This window comes from Balearica regulorum, chromosome 7, assembly GCF_011004875.1.
Source record: "Balearica regulorum gibbericeps isolate bBalReg1 chromosome 7, bBalReg1.pri, whole genome shotgun sequence".
Classification (NCBI taxonomy): Eukaryota; Metazoa; Chordata; class Aves; order Gruiformes; family Gruidae; genus Balearica; species Balearica regulorum.
In genome coordinates this window covers 3,119,586-3,137,637 of record NC_046190.1, presented here as the reverse complement: position 1 = coordinate 3,137,637, position 18,052 = coordinate 3,119,586, and the positions used below count along the sequence as shown (strand labels likewise).

The 18,052-nt window shown below is 43.5% G+C and overlaps 2 protein-coding genes across 4 annotated transcripts in view; one reads left to right on the top strand and one right to left on the bottom strand.

Moving 5' to 3' along the window:
* The window catches only part of INSYN2A (inhibitory synaptic factor 2A), a 45,573-nt gene extending 36,130 nt beyond the window's left edge, over window positions 1–9,443 (bottom strand). The window contains exon 1 of the mRNA XM_075757639.1: window positions 9,309–9,443. The gene's annotated coding sequence lies outside the window, so the exon portion shown is untranslated. The remainder of the gene's footprint in view (window positions 1–9,308) is intronic.
* DOCK1 (dedicator of cytokinesis 1) overlaps window positions 1–18,052 on the top strand; it is a 306,953-nt gene that overhangs the window by 142,694 nt on the left and 146,207 nt on the right. The window lies entirely within an intron of this gene.

Below are 18,052 nucleotides of genomic sequence, written 5' to 3'. Positions count from 1 at the left end.
GGGAATTGCCCATGCCTTATAATCTTCCTGGTTTAAGAAGTTTGCACCACTTCAATGAATTACAGAGCATCGCTACCATTTGCCTAAATCACTGCTTTCCAGTCTGTGGTCTGGAGACGCTTGGAGATTTCTCACCTGTGTTATTGCTGTGCATACCAGAAAAAAAAAAGCTGCTGTATGCTCCCTAGCAAAATTACGGTTTGTGAAAGGGGGGTTATATTTTCAGTGAAAAAAATTAAGAGGTTCCACAACCTGAAACAAAGTCTACTATCTAGAACGATCCTTTATTTTTTAGCTATATTCTCCTGCAAAAAACAGCTTTGGTACGCATTATTTAGAATTAATGCATTGCACTGTAAACTGCAAATGTTTGGTAGAGTTGTGATGACTCTTAGAACAATTTAAAAAAATGGATCTATCGATCATCTAGTTTCGGTGATGACATGATAGATTTGTAATTGCCTTAAAAGTCTTCCTTTGGAATAAACATGATCATATGGCATTTGATTTGTCTTTTTTTTTTTTGTCCTCCCATCCACTGGTAGGCTCTGTAAGAATGATGTATAAAAATCATATCCTAGCTAATGGCCAAGATAAAGAACAAATGCCTTTAAAAGCTCTTGTGAGCTTTAGCTTTAGAACTAAGTGGCAACAAATAAAATGTATGATTTAATAAGCCTGTACCATTTTAGGTAGAACAGGAATCTATTGTAGGATAAAGTATTTAAAATTTTCCTTACAAAACAATTCCCCTGAATGCACAAGCTGGTACATGCTATTTTCTATAATTTTGACGTGTCGTCTTCACATTCTGAAGACAATTTTTAGTAATACTTAGGTTTTGTAGCTTCCTGTACTGTTACATGCATAAAATGAAAAGGAATCCATTCAAAATGGTAAAATTCTGTGCAATAAGGGTTACTTCTCCGGAGAAGATAGTATGTTTGTGCAACTAATAGTAGCACTACCAGGAGATTGCACTTGCATTAAAAACAATATAAACCCTCGTGGTCTGAGTTAATAGTTATTAACTAATGCAATGTCAAAAGATACTCCCTGTCAATTCGTAGTGTTATAATGTCAAATTATAATGTCAAATTGTTATAATGTCAAACATTTGCTAGGATTTAGTGTACTGGAAAACATAACATTACCATTAAAAGAATTATGCTTATTTTTCTTACTGTGCTATGCAGCTATTGCTACTAGGAAAATCTCAGCAAAGGTTTATTAGCATTATTTTGCCATGTAAATCTGTGCAACTCTTTGTCGGTGTTACAGCTGGTACTCGCAGTATAAGGATGCTGCTGAAATGTGTTGCTAGGAGAATCACAAATAGTTCTGCTTATACTGTACTGTCTTCCAGGAGTCCAAGAGGCAGCGTACTTTCACTGGAAGGCTTTTTCAGTTTTATGGGACTTTCTGTTAAATAATTTAAATAGCAAGCTGTTAAAACCAAGAGCTTAAAGACAGTTCCTTTTCTGCATTGTGGAATACTAACTTTTAATTGTTCTTAGTAAACATCAACAGTTTTTGTAGGTGTTCAGGAAAAAAAAAAATAATCTAACCGCCACCAAATGACAGGAAGAAAGCAGTTTGGTTCTTCAGCTTCTTGCCAACAGGTTTGCAAAACTGTCAGACCTCGAGAGAGTGAGTGATCTGGGGACTGGAGACTGAGAACGTCTCCGGACTGTGAGCATCTACGTCAACTGCAGCTTATTTTCTTTTTCATCGTAGCTTTTCAAGTGCTGGGTTGGGTAAAGAGGAGAAATTAGGTAAGCGGGTTGTAACTCTGTGCATCTTTGGTCTTGCATCTTCAGTTTTGCTGTGCAGGGAATGGAGAGGCACCGCAGCGCTAAGCTTGGGTGCAGTGCGCGGTATGCAGATCCCCTGGGAATGCAGGTAATCTCATTGCATGGAAAAATGTGGTTTGTAGTCTGTGCTAGAGCTTACTACAAATGGGAGATGACAGACAGGACTGACTTTCCTGAGGTCAGTGGTTGTAAGGCATCAGAACGTTGTCAGCTCTTTCTGCTTGGATTAGGGTTACAGGCAGACAAGCCCTGGGAGGGTGTGAAGTGGTGCTAAACAACGCGGCCGGGTAATTTAGGTCTAAAACCTGCCATCTTTAGCGGGATACTAACTGGTGAATAATACCCGTCTAGGAGATTTGTATTTGCACTCCAGTGCTGTCAGCCATCACCAGGAAATACAGGCCGTGTAACTGTCACCTTCTTGAGGAGTTTCTGGGTTCAAGCGGGTTCTGGTTCTGGCTCTGCTGTAATTGTGAATCATCACTGTACAGTTAGACCTGAGCGTGCTGCTGTTGCTGAAAGACGAGAGAAGTACACAAATCTGTTTGACTTCTGGTATAGCAAAGGCTCGAACAAAAATTAGTTACCCAAAAAGGCTGGTGTTAGAAGAGCAAAAAGCTGTGCTTTAATTGCTGTACCGCAAGTGAATAATGGTCCCTAAAGTTGCAAAACTTCTTTCATAAAAGCTTTTTCTAAGATGCTTTTGAAATAAGTAACGTGAAGAAAGAGCCAAACTCCAAAGTGAGGGGAAGTTGTCTTAAATTTGAGCATCGGCGCGAATGCTCCAAATCTCAACTCCCAAAATCTCAAGTTCTCATCAAACGTGAGGACACTGAGAGAAGAGTCGGAGTTGATGGGCAGCACCGGTGCATACGGCTCATTCCAGGTCACCAGGGAAAGCGCTTTTGGTTTGATGTGGGAAGAACTGTGTGGAGAATGAAGAGGGAAGTAATGAGAGAGCCCAAAGATGGTGCGGAGATGTTGAATAAATTGCTTCCAGGTTTTTGTGGAGTAAGATCTAGAGATAAACATTCTGGTGATGGTGTTTTAGGGCGGTGATATGGATGATTAGGAAGTTTCATTTGTGATATGGATGATTAGGAAGTGTATTAAAGTAATAATTAGAGATCCTCTTAAGAATATTCACATGCCCCTTTTGTCTGTTCGAGTTACGTACTCTGCTTGTCTGAAGCTGCAGGATCGTGGCTGAGGACTCCCCTGTTATTAACCAGAGCGGCCTGATCACGCTCAAAGCACCAGAACTGTCTACTTGACAGGTAATTCGCATCACGTTCCATGTGGCTTTCTGTGGTTTTGTACTATCACAAAGTGTGAGTGCAAGAATAAAACACGTTATGCTCACTGAGTTGCTCAGCTAGGATACCTAAAATACGCAGATTCATCTTGAATTCACAAACTTAGGCTCAGTCTACAGAATGGATCGGTGTTACCAGGCATTTCAAGCATAATTTCTGCTGAATTACTCTCTTCAGCATTGGGATGTTTTATCTGTCTCTGTCAGCTCCTTAGAATTATTGCTGTGTTTTATTTGCTGATGGCTTTGATACACAAAAATGTATTAAACTGATCCACGAGATAAATTTCTTTACTTGTGGGTATCTCCTCATTCATTTCTGATTGTATTTGCAGAAGAGAATAATGAATCTAATAACAAAATGGGCATGAACAACCAATTACGAATGAGTTGAAGGAGAAATTGGGTTGCTGTAGAATTTTTTTCTTGTTCATATACAAATACAGAAACGTTAGTGATTTCACTGAATTGTCTCTTCTTCCTTCTTCTCCCAAGGAGAGCTGGAAGTCACTAACCAGACCAAAACTACTTGTCATGTTACTAACTTGGAAGTGCAGTCCCATATTTACACTCCTGCTTAAGTGGTTTTGTATTGAGCATTGTAGAACCTCCGTTTCAGTTTTTAGAGGTCACTCGCACCATGGTTGGGCTGTGTAACTTGCATCAGCTTTGACCTCACCGACTCGTTCCAAGCAACAGCGTCACAACTCTGGCATGAACGCTGCCTGCTGTGATTTTTCCGGGGAGCACAAAGCAGGCTTGCTGTGGTTCGCCTGGGGTATTACCATGACGCAAACGACCCCATTTAAAGATAGTTTTGGAAATAGCCATCCACGCTGTGGTCACAGCGGTGGGCTGTCATACCTGTGTTTTGCTTTGTGTGTCTCGCTGAACTTTAATGAGATTTCTTAGTCCTGCGGCTTAGGTCACTGTGGAAATGGGATGGAAGCATTTAAGTTGCGTAGGTCTCGTCATTCTGGGCAAAGTGGGGTCTAAACAGAAAATGACAATTTTTAACTAATTGGAAATTGTGCTGGACATTTGTAGCGGTACAGCAAAGGTTTTACAGCTCTAAGTGCTGGGTCTATGACTTGTTTCGTAGGTCTGTCTCTTGTATCACTGAATTCCTGACTAGGTGTCTGCATCTCTCCTGGAGGTTAAAAGAAAATGAAGAGGTGAGGAAGGGCAGGCATAAAACAAGCAGGGAGGGTGGGGAAGAGCACAAAACAAATAAATCCTTCTTTGTTAGCTTTTGACACTTCCTCCTCACCTAGACCATATGGGATGATCTTCCTTTGCTTTTGTTTTTAAAATGGTTTAATTTTGTAACTATGTGGGCTTTATTTACAGGCATGCTATAGCAATCACGGACATGTAAAAATAACACAAACCACTTGCTTCAATTCCCCATGGATGTCCTAAACATCAGTTAAGGTTGGGATTTTGCCATTGTTATTTCAGTACAAATAATAAGGAATTCCTGTACCAGGTAAAATGGAAGTAAAAGTAAATACAGATAGACGAAAAAGTCTTTGGATGTTGTAGACTGCTAAAAAAAAAAAAAAAAAAAGTTGTTAATGGTCTCTCTGGAGATGGGCAGAAGACTTCAGCTTTGCATCTGAAGGAGCAGGATGTCCAAGTAAAAAATAAATACGGGAGAAAGCATTCTTCAGCCCACAAAACTGATGCTGAAAAAGCTGCCATACAGCTGAGGCAGGCAGGACCTACAGAAGAGAAGTCTGCAGAGGGCTTCCACAATGTTCACTTGTTGTAAGAAGTCAGCGTGCCAGGCCGTATGCTGTTTCTGCAGATCTCGTTAAATCAGATGCAAAAGCCACATGCTTACGTGTTCTTTGGTCCACCGTATAACTGCATGTTTAGCCTGTTTAATGAAATGCTGCTGTTAGATGAGGATTTTAGAAACCGGACCGGTGGTGTTCCTGCAGGAAAAGCCAGTGCAGTGAACAGTTTATCTAAGACGGTTGTAGTCCTGTGCAGAAATGTTCCTTTAGCGTGTCGCTGGCCGGTTACTCCGTCCTGCTCTCCTGAACGTTAGGTACTGGGCTACGGGTGAATACTTTGGTTTGTGCATGGGGTCTGCTTCTTAGTAGTCAAATACGATTATTTTACTAGCTGCAGTCTCTTGCATTGAAGATTAACGCTAAGGTCTCATTTCGAATATTAGGAATTGCCATGTAATCTGGCTGCATGTAGCCATACAGTTGAATTGGTAACACGAGCGTGTTGTGGGCAAGCCTTTTACTGGTTACAAATGACTACTCCGGTGCGTCTCGGAAATAGTTGGCCGTAACTACATAGCTTTTGTGCGATGTTTGACACGCTTTTTTGATACGGGCAGAATCTGAGGCCAATCAATCAGTGGTGTGCAGAGACGGGGGGGATCTGACACGGGGCAGAGCCCCAGCGCTCCCCCGCAAGGCTGAAAATCTCCTCTTGTCATGATAGATTAAGAAGTTCAGATCTGTACCCAAATCTCGTAGGACTTGGAGACCTTCGGTCCCAGGGCTTTTAAATCCATCTCCGTTTAATTCTGACTGTGAAAATGGCCCTTACTCTTCTATACTCCTCGGTATTGAAATCCGTGGATTTGGCTAGAAAAACTATTACTGGAGTCAAATCAGGCCTGGTGTCTTCCTGCCACTGACGAGGAAAATCCAGGCAAAGAGGAGGACACCAAGAGCTGCTGTTTGATCACTGAATGTTGTTTTTACAACCAGTTATCTTTGCCTACGGGACTTGTGCTTATAACTGGAAAGAGGTGAGTTTTAAGGCCCTGACCACCGCGACGCTGTGCTGTGCAAATGTATAAAGAAGCTGAACTATTTTTGAGAGTATTAAGGGATCAGCAGAGAGGCTGTTTTCTGCCTGAATGTAGTAAAATTGTAGTAAGTAGACTTCAAAGTGGGGATGTGCCACTAAAATAAGAGAATGCTCTGATCGCGTTCTGCGTGGTCAATAACCATTTCAAATTGAATGGCAATACCTAATGAGTCAGACCTGTGTCTGTTCATAGGTTATACAGTATTTTCTAAGCGAGCACCGATTTTCAGAAGGTTAAACATGGAACTCCCACTGAATTTACCACTAAGATTATTTTTTTCCCTAAAATATGCTTGTGATCTCATCTCCTTAAAGCCTATTTAATTTGCAAATTGATTAGTAAAAATATAAGGGAGCGCTGGGCTATAAAATAGATTTGTTGCTTACATGTTTTTATTATCTTGCACAAATTTTCAGCAGTCTTTAAGTAGTGGCTGTCATAGAGCAGAATATAAGACCTTTTTAATAGCTAGTTTAAACAGTCACGTGAATTTTTTATGTTCTCAGATATTCTAGATTTACTGTAATTTCCTCAAGTATGCATGAATTATGTGACTACACATTCTCAGTTCTCCCTGTCCAAAATGACTATGCTTGGATAAGGAACTGCCTTGAGACCCAATAGCTCAAGAGCTTTGTGGAGGTTCCCTTATGTTTTAGCGCAGATTTTTGGCGAGCTAATAGGTTTCCCTGGCTTTTACTACCACATCGGTCACTGCGAAGGACTGGTACGGTTCAGTTTGCTTTTAAATTCTCGAGAACAGGGGAAAGTAAACATTAGCCTTAATATCTCATCGTCATTTGTGCAATCCCTTGCTGAGTTTGGATTTCCAAGTAGCGTAACGGTGTGTTGTGGTGACCAGTAGTGTTCGGTCCCTGGTAGTGCACGTCAGGACGATGACACACGCTCTGTGATTTGGCACTTGGGCAGGCTCTGGGGCTTCTCAGCCATGTTCTCCTTTTGTATGTTAATCTCCATTGAATTTAGCTACTCTTTTTTTTTTTTTTTTTCCCCCCTCCCCCTCCAAATTAATCATATATGCTGTGCATCTCATGCAGAAATGCTTCTGTCAGTGAAATAGTTAACTGGGGAAAAAAAATGCAGCGATGATCTTACGAGCTACTTGTTTGTGAGCTTAATTAGTAGAAGGGTGCATTGAATGTTAAGTGCTGTCCCTCTTGGTAAGTAACTAACACTTTCTTTTGTGGTGCTGCTGCCCAGCTGGTTTATTATGTGTCAGTCTGGGGGGAAGGCACCGATTTCATTCAAGATAAGGATTATTTTGAGCATCATGTTAAAAATATACATCGTTAATAAATATGGAGTCCTAAAGAACACGTATTTTTCATCAAGGGCATCATGATGTCCTTACAAAAAAAAAAAAAAAAAAAAGAGCTTATTTAGTATCAGCCTTCCCCAGTGAGCTCATTCGATGAAGGCAGTCTGCTTTAAATGCAACAGCACCTTGAACTCTGGAGCAGTAATTTTATTTTACAACTGTTCAGTATGAATATTTGGATTAGTAATATACATTATGTATTTCTATTGAAATCAATGACTGTATGCCATCTCTGTATAGAAGAATATAAACCTCCAGATGATAAACTAGTAATATCTGAGCACAGAGATATTTTCATCTGAGCTGCTCGTATGCATTTATAATGCTAGAAGAAAATCCAGCTTTTAACTTGGAACTGTTATTTGTACTTGAAGAAAACAGTATTATTGTAGTGCAGGCAGGCATGAGCAGACTGGTAGAACACCAATGGGCTTCACACCAAGAGTAAGGAAATATGTTACTCCACATGCTTGTCATTTTTTACTAGAGATATGTTGCTTGAAATTTTATATTAAATTATTCTGAGTACATGGCTAGGACAGTTACATGTCATGTGATATCCTGTATTTTTTTTTTTTAATTAGCTAGTAGTTTTTCCATCTATCAGCTAGATTTTAACCTTGATACATGCAGCATTCCTGCCAGCACTGTAAATAAGAACGGTAATCACGATGAAACACTTAAGCAGAGGGAATAAATCTCCAGTTCCTATTAGACGTGACCTGTTACTGTTTTGTCTTTTGTTACCGCTTTCCAGCATTCAGCAGAAAAATTATGATTCTCGGAGGTTGGAAAAACAGGTCTTTCCAAACTTCCCGACCATAGAGCCTAATGAGTTAAATTTTCCTCCGTGATGTTCGTGCCGGATTTTAGCTGCTTAGACATACAAGGTCAAACGAAACTGCTCTATTGCCTATTCTGAGTCGTGGCAGAGAGGGGGGCACAGTCCCTTTGGGACAGACCCCTCGGGAGATGGTGACATAAGCAGAGAACCTATCCTCTGCTTTCGACAGGACAAGATGTCCCTGTTTTGCTCGGGCTTGCCGCCCCCCTGCCTCCCCCAAACAGATCCAAGCTAACTGCAGTCCTGCATCTCCCTCGCTGCTGTAACTCTGAGTAAACATGGCACTAAGTAGAGACGTTGAGGTCACAGGAGAGGATTTTTACTAGCAAGAGGAAGGCAAAATGGAAATGCAAAGTGGGAAGCCTTGGATGCCTTGCAAGATGCAAGGTCCAGGACTATGACTTTGGTGCTGGATCCCTGCTACCTTTTTGTCCCGTTTGCCTACTGCATTTTCACGGCATCTCCGATTTAAATGTGTTTGATGATGGTGACGGGGGACTCGGGGAGGCGGGGGGTGGAACGGTGTATGAAATGGGGAGAACCGCTGCTGCTCAGTAATACCAGTTCACAGAATAGCAGCAGCTTCAGCCCCGGACGAGGATTTTTGGTTTTGTTTGGTTTTTAATGAAGTGCTATACTGCAAGTTACCGGATGAACACGTCCAGTGCTCTTCCATTGCCGTGTTGTACGGACACTTCATTAGGGCTGCGTTTGGACTTCCCAGCGCTGAAGTTAATAAGCAGCGGTAGTTGCTCGCAATCAATCATGTGAAAAACTAAAGCACTTTGCGCGTCTTCCAAAAATCCTCCAGCTACACCTCTCCCCTACCAGGTAGCATTAGAAGAAACGGTCGTATTTTTCTAGAAGAAGGTAGCGGTTTGCGCGGGTACAGTGATATTCTCTCCTTATCTGTCACGAAAGTTATTGAATGCAATCGCTGTTCCCAGGCAGGCAGATACGCTATTGCATAACGCTCCCTTCGGCGCTCAGCGCGATGCTTTATGCTCATCCCTAGGAAGTTTTCATCGGGAAAACCAGGGAAGCGGGTATTTTTCGGAGTCCTGGCTCGAGCAGGGTGCCGAGGCAGACCCTCCGCGATCGCGCGGGGAGAGCCGAGGGCAGCGTTACGGCTCCCATGGCAGCGGCCAGCTTACCTTACGCTTCCTCAAGCAGAAGTGGCGGTCTGTGCGCTCCCCTTGCGGTGCATCTCCCTCCCTCCGCCGGGGCGAGCTGGCCGTCAGAAGGTCCGCGCCGGTCGCGCATCTGCCGCCCGCCGGAGCCGCGCTGCCCGCCACGCCGCCGGGCTTCACCCCGGCCGGGCGCTCCGCTGCGGCCGCCCGGGCGCTCGCTAGAGGCAGCCGCCGCCGCACGCTCCCCCCGTTGCCCTCATCGGCTGCGGCGCCCGGCTCGGAGGGCGGGGGACGGGGCTGAAGGGAGGGGAGGGGGGGGGGGGGGACACGGGACGGGTCCTCTCGGCCGGGTCCCCGCCGCGGGGGCGGCGGGTGGCGGCGGGGGGAACTTGTTGAGCGGGACCGGCGGGCGTCCCCCAGCCGGGCGGGAGCGGGCTGGAGCGGCGGGGCCGGGGAGGAGGAGCCGGGGGCCGGGCTGGCGGCGGGGAGCCGCCTCGGCGGAGGGAGGCGGTTGGCTCGGGCGGCGGGAGGAGCACCCCCGCACCGGGCAGGGCCGGGCAGGGCCGGGCCGGGGGGCGGCGGCCGCGGGGCGCAGGTGGGGGAGCGGCCGGCCGGGGAGCGGCCGCGGGGGGCGCGGGTAGCCGGGCTGAACCGGCGGGTTTGCTGCTGGGGGCGCGGAAAGGAGGGTGAGATGGGGGGTTTGCAACGGTACTGCCTGACGCAAAAATCTGCAATTGTTCCCGTTTTTCCTCTACCTGTGAATTCGGTGTCAGCAGACCGATTTCAAAGCAGTACGGGCCTCGCTGATCATTGCTAAGCACCCTGGTTTCCCAGTTGTGCTACTTAAACCAGGAACCGCTGGAGCAGATGCAGAGTGGGTGATGCTGGTACGGTTGGGATTTCACCGGAGTGCTTGTTTAAAGCTACACGGCTGCATTTTGTTTGGAGGAAAAGCGTTTAAGACACTGAATGAATAGGTGATCCCATTTGCTTTTAAACCTTGAATAAAATGGGCACAATGTAGAAGTGAAGCGATTTGACAAAGCAGCAAGGATTGGCAAACACGGTCGTGTTCTTTAAACTTAACTCTTATCTTTCCTCGTCTTCTTTCAAACCATTCTATCATTTTACAGAGGGCTCCTCAGAGATGCTTTTAATTAGAAAAAGTTAGAAATTAAATGGGTCATGTGTATGCAGTCAGACCCGTCTGACAGACAGAAGGTGTCATGAGAGGCACGAGAATTCATCTGAGTTGAGAAGCAGCGGATCGGTGCCCTTTCCTTTTGAGGATTTCAGTTGTATTGCTGTTTAATAAATGTTTTTTCATCACAGCATGAAACTCACTTTAGCCCAGTTGCCATCAGGTGCGGACCACGGAGTTTGTTTGTAGCGGCGCTATCTTCATCGTCGGTAGTGTTGATGAGGATTATTGATCTTTGGATTTACTGAGGGGACCCCTGATTTGAAGCGGCGGATCAGACCGGCTGGACGAGCCCTAGCGTGAAACGCCTCGCTGCTGCCTGGGCTGAATGTGCGCCGCGCCGCAGCAGGGAGAGACACCCAAGCTAAGCGCTGAACAAGTTAGTACCTCTGTGTAGCGCGATGCAGCAGAAATACTGGCTCAAGTCCTGGATGTCTTTCTAGAGTTAATTAGCTGGAGCAGACCATTGCACCAACGAACGCACGCTGCGGCGGCTGGAGTCCCTCATTTGTGCCAGCTTTGCTATCTTTGCACAGGGCTCTGCTGATAGAGCCTGACAGTGGGTAAAGAAACCCTTACGGACCCGGCTGTCACGTAAACGTCAGTGTGGAAGCGTGGAGGTGATTTCACAGAACCCCTTGCCTGTTAAATTGCAGTTTAGCTGTGCAGGATCAGAGGAGCGTTCAACAAATCAGACAGTCGGCAGAGGGCAGCTAAGTTGCTCTCTGTCTCTCTGCTACCTGTCCAGGTATTCTGTTTGCCCTCCTCCCTTCCTACCTCATCTTTGCAAGTTTACTGCCGGTCCCTAAGAGAGGCTGCCCAAGGGCATGCTTTCTGTGCCTCCGCTCCAGGATAGGGGCTGCGCGCTCTCCCCAGCCCTACCGCAAGGAGTGAGCGGATGGCACGGTTTCGATGGCAGTTTATGATCTCTCTGGGTTTCTTACAAGAGATTTTTTCCCCAAAGAAATAGGTGGTAGGAACTTAAGTATCAACTTGCTTGTCTGATACAACAGTGCACACCATGCTTTTTTTTCTTTCTCTCCTTTTTGGCGGCGCTGACTCGCTGCATTCCAGGACCTCTGTGGTTTTCTCTATAGCAAAATAAATTTTTTTTTTTGGCTGCAACCTGTATGGAGACATAGGTAAAATTATGTGGTATGGTGACCACGTTTTAAATATGTATCGTACTTCAACAGAAGCAAAGAGATGAGTGGTAGTAGATGCTATTACTTTTTGACAAGCTGAGGATGTGAGCTGTGCAGACTGTATCCCAGGACGTGCAGACCGTGATTGCTGGAAGAAAATCCTATTGCTAGATAACCTTAGTGACTTGAAAGGAGAAGCCCTCTGGCAGAAGCAGCAGTTAAACAGCATTCTTATCTCCCCCATAATTGTATTTAGAGGCCGTTGTCCCAGGGCTGATTATTCTTGCACGGCATTACGCATCTGCCCCCTTTATAAAGCCGAGCAACTATACAGCGTTTTCTGTAGGTTTTTAGAGAATTAGAAAGGACTTTCCAGTTGTGGACCAGATTCCTGCTTGTCCTGCACATGTGTAAGTGCTGACAGCATCGGTGTACACAGGGGTATTTTACATTGTGGTTTGTGAAAAATAACGTGTTTCCTGGTTATCATGCTTCATGTTGCTGTAAAAGCGCATGGAAGTAAATACACTGGGAAAATGGAAACGCTTCATCATCCCATTTGCCAATTTTTCAGCCTTTAAAAAATGCTGAGCGCAACTGTTGCATAATGAAACGTAGTGTCAAAACGGTGCTCGAGAAGGGAGAGGTCTGACTTCAAGCAGGAAAGATGCAAAGAGAAAAGAGACAATTCCTTATTATTTTTTTAGATTACAAATTCATTTCTCTGTACTGGAGTATCTTGCCTTCCCAGGTTGCCTTTCTCATCAGGTGTCTGTCAGAGAGGAGTGAGCGCTGCTCAGGGGTTTGTTCCCGTGACACATGCAGGTCTGGGGGTGAAAGTCCTGCCGTGGACTTCTAGCGTGAGCGATGACATCATCAGATTCTGTTTGAGAGCAGCGCGATACGCTTTTTAGTGGTATCTCTGTGGGGATAGGAGAACTAGTACAGTACGGGATCCTTCTTCCATGCTGCCAATGTCACACTAAATTTGGGCATCTATGCGTATTTAGAAATGTTAATCTTCTTGCGCAGCCTGCTGTTACAGACTTCAGGTTTTGCTTTATTTATTTATTTATTTTTAATATTCATCTTTTTGCCCTCCTGGCTGGCAGCGCCAGGGCACGTCCTCCTGGTGCTCATTACAGCTGCAGGGCTTTTGGCTGGAGGACCGCTCGCGGCGAACGCCGTGCCCGGGGGAGATGTGTGTGTTGAGCAGGTGTTTTGTACGATTATGAACGGCTAGAACGTGCGGGTCCTACAGTGTAACGCTGAAATGTAATTTTCTGGAACAGTCTATGAAGTTCTTGTCAGTCTTTGAGGAAACAAGCTCAAATCCAGCTCAGGGAAAAGCGTGCGGCAGCCAGAGCTCGAGTTATCTGCCAGGTGTTTCAGCTCACGCCGGCATGGGGAAGATGATAACCGGCACCAAAGTCATTTTCAAAATCAGCGTGAAAGCTGGTGTTTAAACGGGTACCGTTCACTGAGGTGCGGGTTCACCATCAGAAGGGACAAGCCAAGGAAAGCGCCGGTGCCACGTGCGCCGGGTGCCTGATGGGCTGGCGATGGTGCCTTCCTTGAGCTGACCCCAGCCGAAGGTTAAGGTTAAGCTTAAGGTTCAGGTTAAGGTCGCTGCGCCGAGCTCCTGCCACGGGCTCAGTCTCGGGAGGGTGTCACCGCTTGGTACCTTTCCTGCAGGGCCTGCGACTGGGTGCAGATGAAGGAACTTGTATTAGGAGGGGTAATTTAAATGCTGACGCTAAATACATGAGCTAGGTTACTACGGATATACGTAATTGCTTAGGACGAGCCTAATTTGTCGCAGAACCTTACCACCTCCTTTTTAGTTGAAAGAAGAGTGAAGTTTACTTGATTTGAAATGCGGACGTATGGATGATGACGTGCTTTTTCTCTCCGTAGTCATTTGGGACCAACGCTGTCGTGATAGCTTTGCTAAAAGGAAATATTTTCACGTTGCTGAATCTTCATTCCCATGAACTAGGTTGTTATTTTCATGCCTTTATACGATAGCTGCCTGGCTTTCCATGCTAAATCTGTTAATTATTTATTTGCTTGAACCTGCTGTTGGAAGAAAAATGGAGGAATGTTAAATACGCTCCTCTCCTCCAGCTGAGGTGAATGCAAACTTGGCTTGAATTTCAAACAGGTCCTCATGCAATCAAATCCTTAGAGGTGCTCCTTGCTTTGAGGAAGGATATCATCTGCTTGGCTGCGGTGACAAAGAAACAAGGTCTCTTGCAGTCACGTTAGGAGAGATTTAATTTAGTGTCTTGCTCCACGATAAGTTTTTTCCACGAGCTTGGACAATTCATTTGAAACTATGCTCATGCCTGTTCTTTATCTGTAAAGTGCGAGTAATTGCACATCTGTTAACTTGGAGGAACGTTTTGAAGATAAAGTGGATTTAAGATTATGTGTATAATACCCATAATACCTGTGTGCAGCTAAAATATTAAATAGCTGATTAAGTGAACTGCTATTCATGGGTTTTCTGCTCTAAGAAGGAAAATGCTGAGTAACCTCATTAGCTATGATAGTTATTTCTGTACTTCGTTGGTATAAATATGAGCAGGGTTTAGACCTCTCTCTTAATTTCCCTTTGTACAGATCATTGGAAGAGAAATACAACAGCAGGTCTTAGAGCTAAAGCTGAGATTTTGAGTTCCAGTTGAATGCTGACTCACTAGGAATCCAGATTGCTGGAGATGTTAGTTTAGCAGTCATGCTAAGAAAGAACTCCTAATTTTATTGGGATAGGATGGGTTTTTTTTAATATTTCCACTGTGTTTATAGTTCAGAAAAGTTCATTTTCAATATACGAATGTTTCTGGGAAGGGAACTAAAGTGATGATTGGAAACGCTTGTTTGTTCTTGGAGGATGGGCATTATGAACTAGTCTCTTGTGGTGGGTCCGAGCTGTGGAATCACTTGCCTAATAAAGACGCTCTCGATAGATGCAGAATTCTGCACTGGTTAAATTATCATGCAGCCTGTACAGTTAGGAAATAAATGAGGGTCTGGGAGACCGTGATGTATGATACCCTAAATGGCTGCATTTTGTTCATATTTGAAAGGCAGTTTAGCTTGTCGTCATTACTGATGATTTGTGCTTTTATAGCCCTTCTTTCTGCGTTTCAGAGATCCTTTGTGCCCATCTGAATAATAAATCACCATGTTTGATTTGCTCAGTAAGACCAAATGTGAAATTACATTTTTATTAAGATGTCTTGAGAAACTCTGAGTGTGAGTAAAATTTTTTAAAGGAATATTATGTCAATTTTTTAATATTTTGTTTTGTCTTGTTTATTTTATTGCCTTTTCAAATCCCAGGGATATATCTCCAACTGCTTTCTGGCAAAGAGAGAAATACTGCCCTATTTAAAAATAAAAAGTAAAAAATCTGATCATACTTTTGATTGCCTCCAAACAAACAGTTTCAGATTTAAGCACCTAATGAAATCTGGAATGAGCATGAATTCCATCTTCGAATTCAAGTTGCGGACAAAAGAAAGGCAAATGTAACAAATAATGAGGATACTTTCATCTGCTTCATATTTACTCTTTGGTGGAATAATATATTATTTATACAACATTGATTTCATTAGAAGGAGGATTTGATGGAATTTTTCTGTCACACTGGGGAACCTTTAAATGATAGAAGGCAGTGTAAACTCCCAACCCATCGGTAAGGTTCTCTCAATTGAAATATTGAACTATTTCCAACTTGAATATAGCAGAAAAATACAGGCTTTTATGTGCTTTTCCATGTTACTTTAAAGTTAGAAGCCCAGACAGCAGTTTGGTACTAATGCATAATACTTAACAGAAAAACCAAGCTAAAATAAAATGTATGAAACAAGTGAAAAATGAGAGTCGTACAAAATTATGTAAGAGAGAGAAAAATGAACAGTGCAAACAGAAGTAAATTAAACGCACCATTTCTGTCGATGCTCTGAGTCTAAACCAAAATTAACTATTTTGGCCATAATGTTCAGAGGTGAACTCTTTAGTGTAGTTTCCAAAATCCATATGCAGGCACCAAAATAAAATTGCCCTCAATAATTATGATACATGCCAAGGAACAATGGCAGAGAATGAAAATGGATATAAAGAGGCAGGGTGCAACATGGTGGGCACCCCAAACCTTTAGCCGTGTGCTCGCAATTACAAGCTCCTGCTCCCTTGTTTAATGAGGGGCACGTCGAAAAGGTCTAGCAGTGTGAAAGTGATGGCCACCACAAATTTTAAAAAGCGTTGTACAAATAAAAAAAGAGAATTTCACAGCCCGTTTGCTGCTCTGGGAGGGCAAAACTTCTGTATGGTCTTGGCCAATAGGGGCTTTCTTGCGCGGTTTCTTACTAATTAAACAACAGGGTCTCCTGTGAGATTTAGTGAAACGTATTGTTGTATCCACCATATATTTCTTAAAAACAATGGTTTAAATGTTCTGTTCATGTCGTAATGTGGCTTGCAAACCAGCATACTAACGCGCTTTCGTAGTACCTCATTTTGTAAAAAAATCAAGCCAAAACAGTAAAGTTTTTTAAAATCCAAACCCAGTTGGAAACTGTTGGAAACCTCGTGTTGGTACCACGGTATCTGGTAGTAGAGCATCGCATTAGAAGACTTGAAAGAACTTAGGCCAAGCAAAATATTCATATCTGTATTGTTGCTAGTACTAATGTCAAATATTTGTATAGAAAAATAATATGTTAAGCTTTGAGTAGTGCCAGTGCTCCAGCTAATATTTTATTTTATTTTATTTTATTTTATTTTATTTTATTTTATTTTATTTTATTTTATTTTTTTATTCTATTCTATTCTATCTATTCTGCTATGTTATTATGTTACGTTGTTATTATGTTATTTTGTTATTTTATTTTATGTTATTTTATGTTATTAAAATAACCTAGGAATGTAAGCATTTGCAAATAAGGCTAAGCTGAATTTGTGACTGACTGTGCAAAGACTTAATTCTTTTATGTATTCAAATGTACGTGACTAAGTTTTACCTTAAGAAAGAAATATAAGAAGTTATTTTTAAAAGTCTGAAAATCCTAAACGCACAAAATATTAATAAGTTACGCTATGCAGCAGTCCGATGATAAATGTGGGAAGCCTGATAATGACATTAAATGAGTTGACGATTGACAGCAGAGCCCAAGTCAAGTCCTTCTTGATCCTGGGTCTGCGGCTCTTGGAAACACAGTGCAATAAAAACGGCTCTGTCTTTATAAAACACGATCTGCGGGATACTACCTTAGAAGTAGCGCCGCATTTTGATTTTCTTCAATTTTTAAACAAGTTCAGCACTTTAAATATTCATACTCAGCAGCAGTTGAGGAACATAATCAGCACGTGCTTTAAATCCGAGGGGTGTCAGTCGTGTTGCGGTAAAGCCCCATCGGAAGTAGTACCCTCGGGATGGAGCGTCTCCACGTCCCTTCGCTGTGGCCTTGTCTCTGCTTCTGCCCAGGCCTTGCTGGGGAGCTTTGTGGGACGGGGAGCTGGAATGGTTGCTTCTTGTCTCCTACCGTTACTCATTCGTCAGATCATCTCATCACAGTTTGTGCGGTCCCTCGCTGGACCTGCTTTTGCTGCCTGCCTCCGTGACTTCCATCGCTCGCCGCGTTTAAAAAATAAATGCATAAATTAAAAGTACCTTCTCCTATTTGCTTGAAATTAATCTCCTGTTAGCTTCGGCAGCTGCCTCCTGGTTCTAATACTCTGATATTTGTGAATAACAGCTGTGCACTCGCTTCATCCACCACCTCTGTGAATTTGTAACCCTCAGTCATATAACCTGCCCCTCTGTCTTCTTGGAAGATTCTGGGACTTTGTGTCCCCTTCTCAGGAGATGGCTTCTCCATCTCCTTGTCACAGGATCACAGGATGGTTCAGGTTGAAAGGGACCTTTGGAGGATCATCTCCCAACCCCCCTGCCATGGGCAGTGACATCTTCAGCCAGACCAGGTTTCTCAAAGCCCTGTCCAACCTGACCTTGAACGCTTCCAGGGATGGGGCATCTGACCTGTGCTAGTGCCTCACCATGCTCATCGTTAAGAATTTCTTCCTTATATTTAATCTAAATCTCCCCTCTTTCAGTTTAAAACCATTACCTCTTGTCCTGTCACTACAAGTCGTGGTAAAAGTTTCTCTCCATCTTTCTTATAAGCCCCCTTTAAGTATTGAAGGGCTGCAAGAAGGTCTCCCCGGAGCCTTCTCTTCTCCAGGCTCTCATTTTGGTTGCCCTTCCCTGTACCTTCTGCAATCTATTATGTCCCCCTTGAGCTATGGAGGCCATATTTATTTATCAAATTCAGTTTTACTTCTCTGTGAGATGATATAAATCAAAGATTTCATTGAAGGATAGTAGTAAACATCACTGGAACTTTATTTGTGAG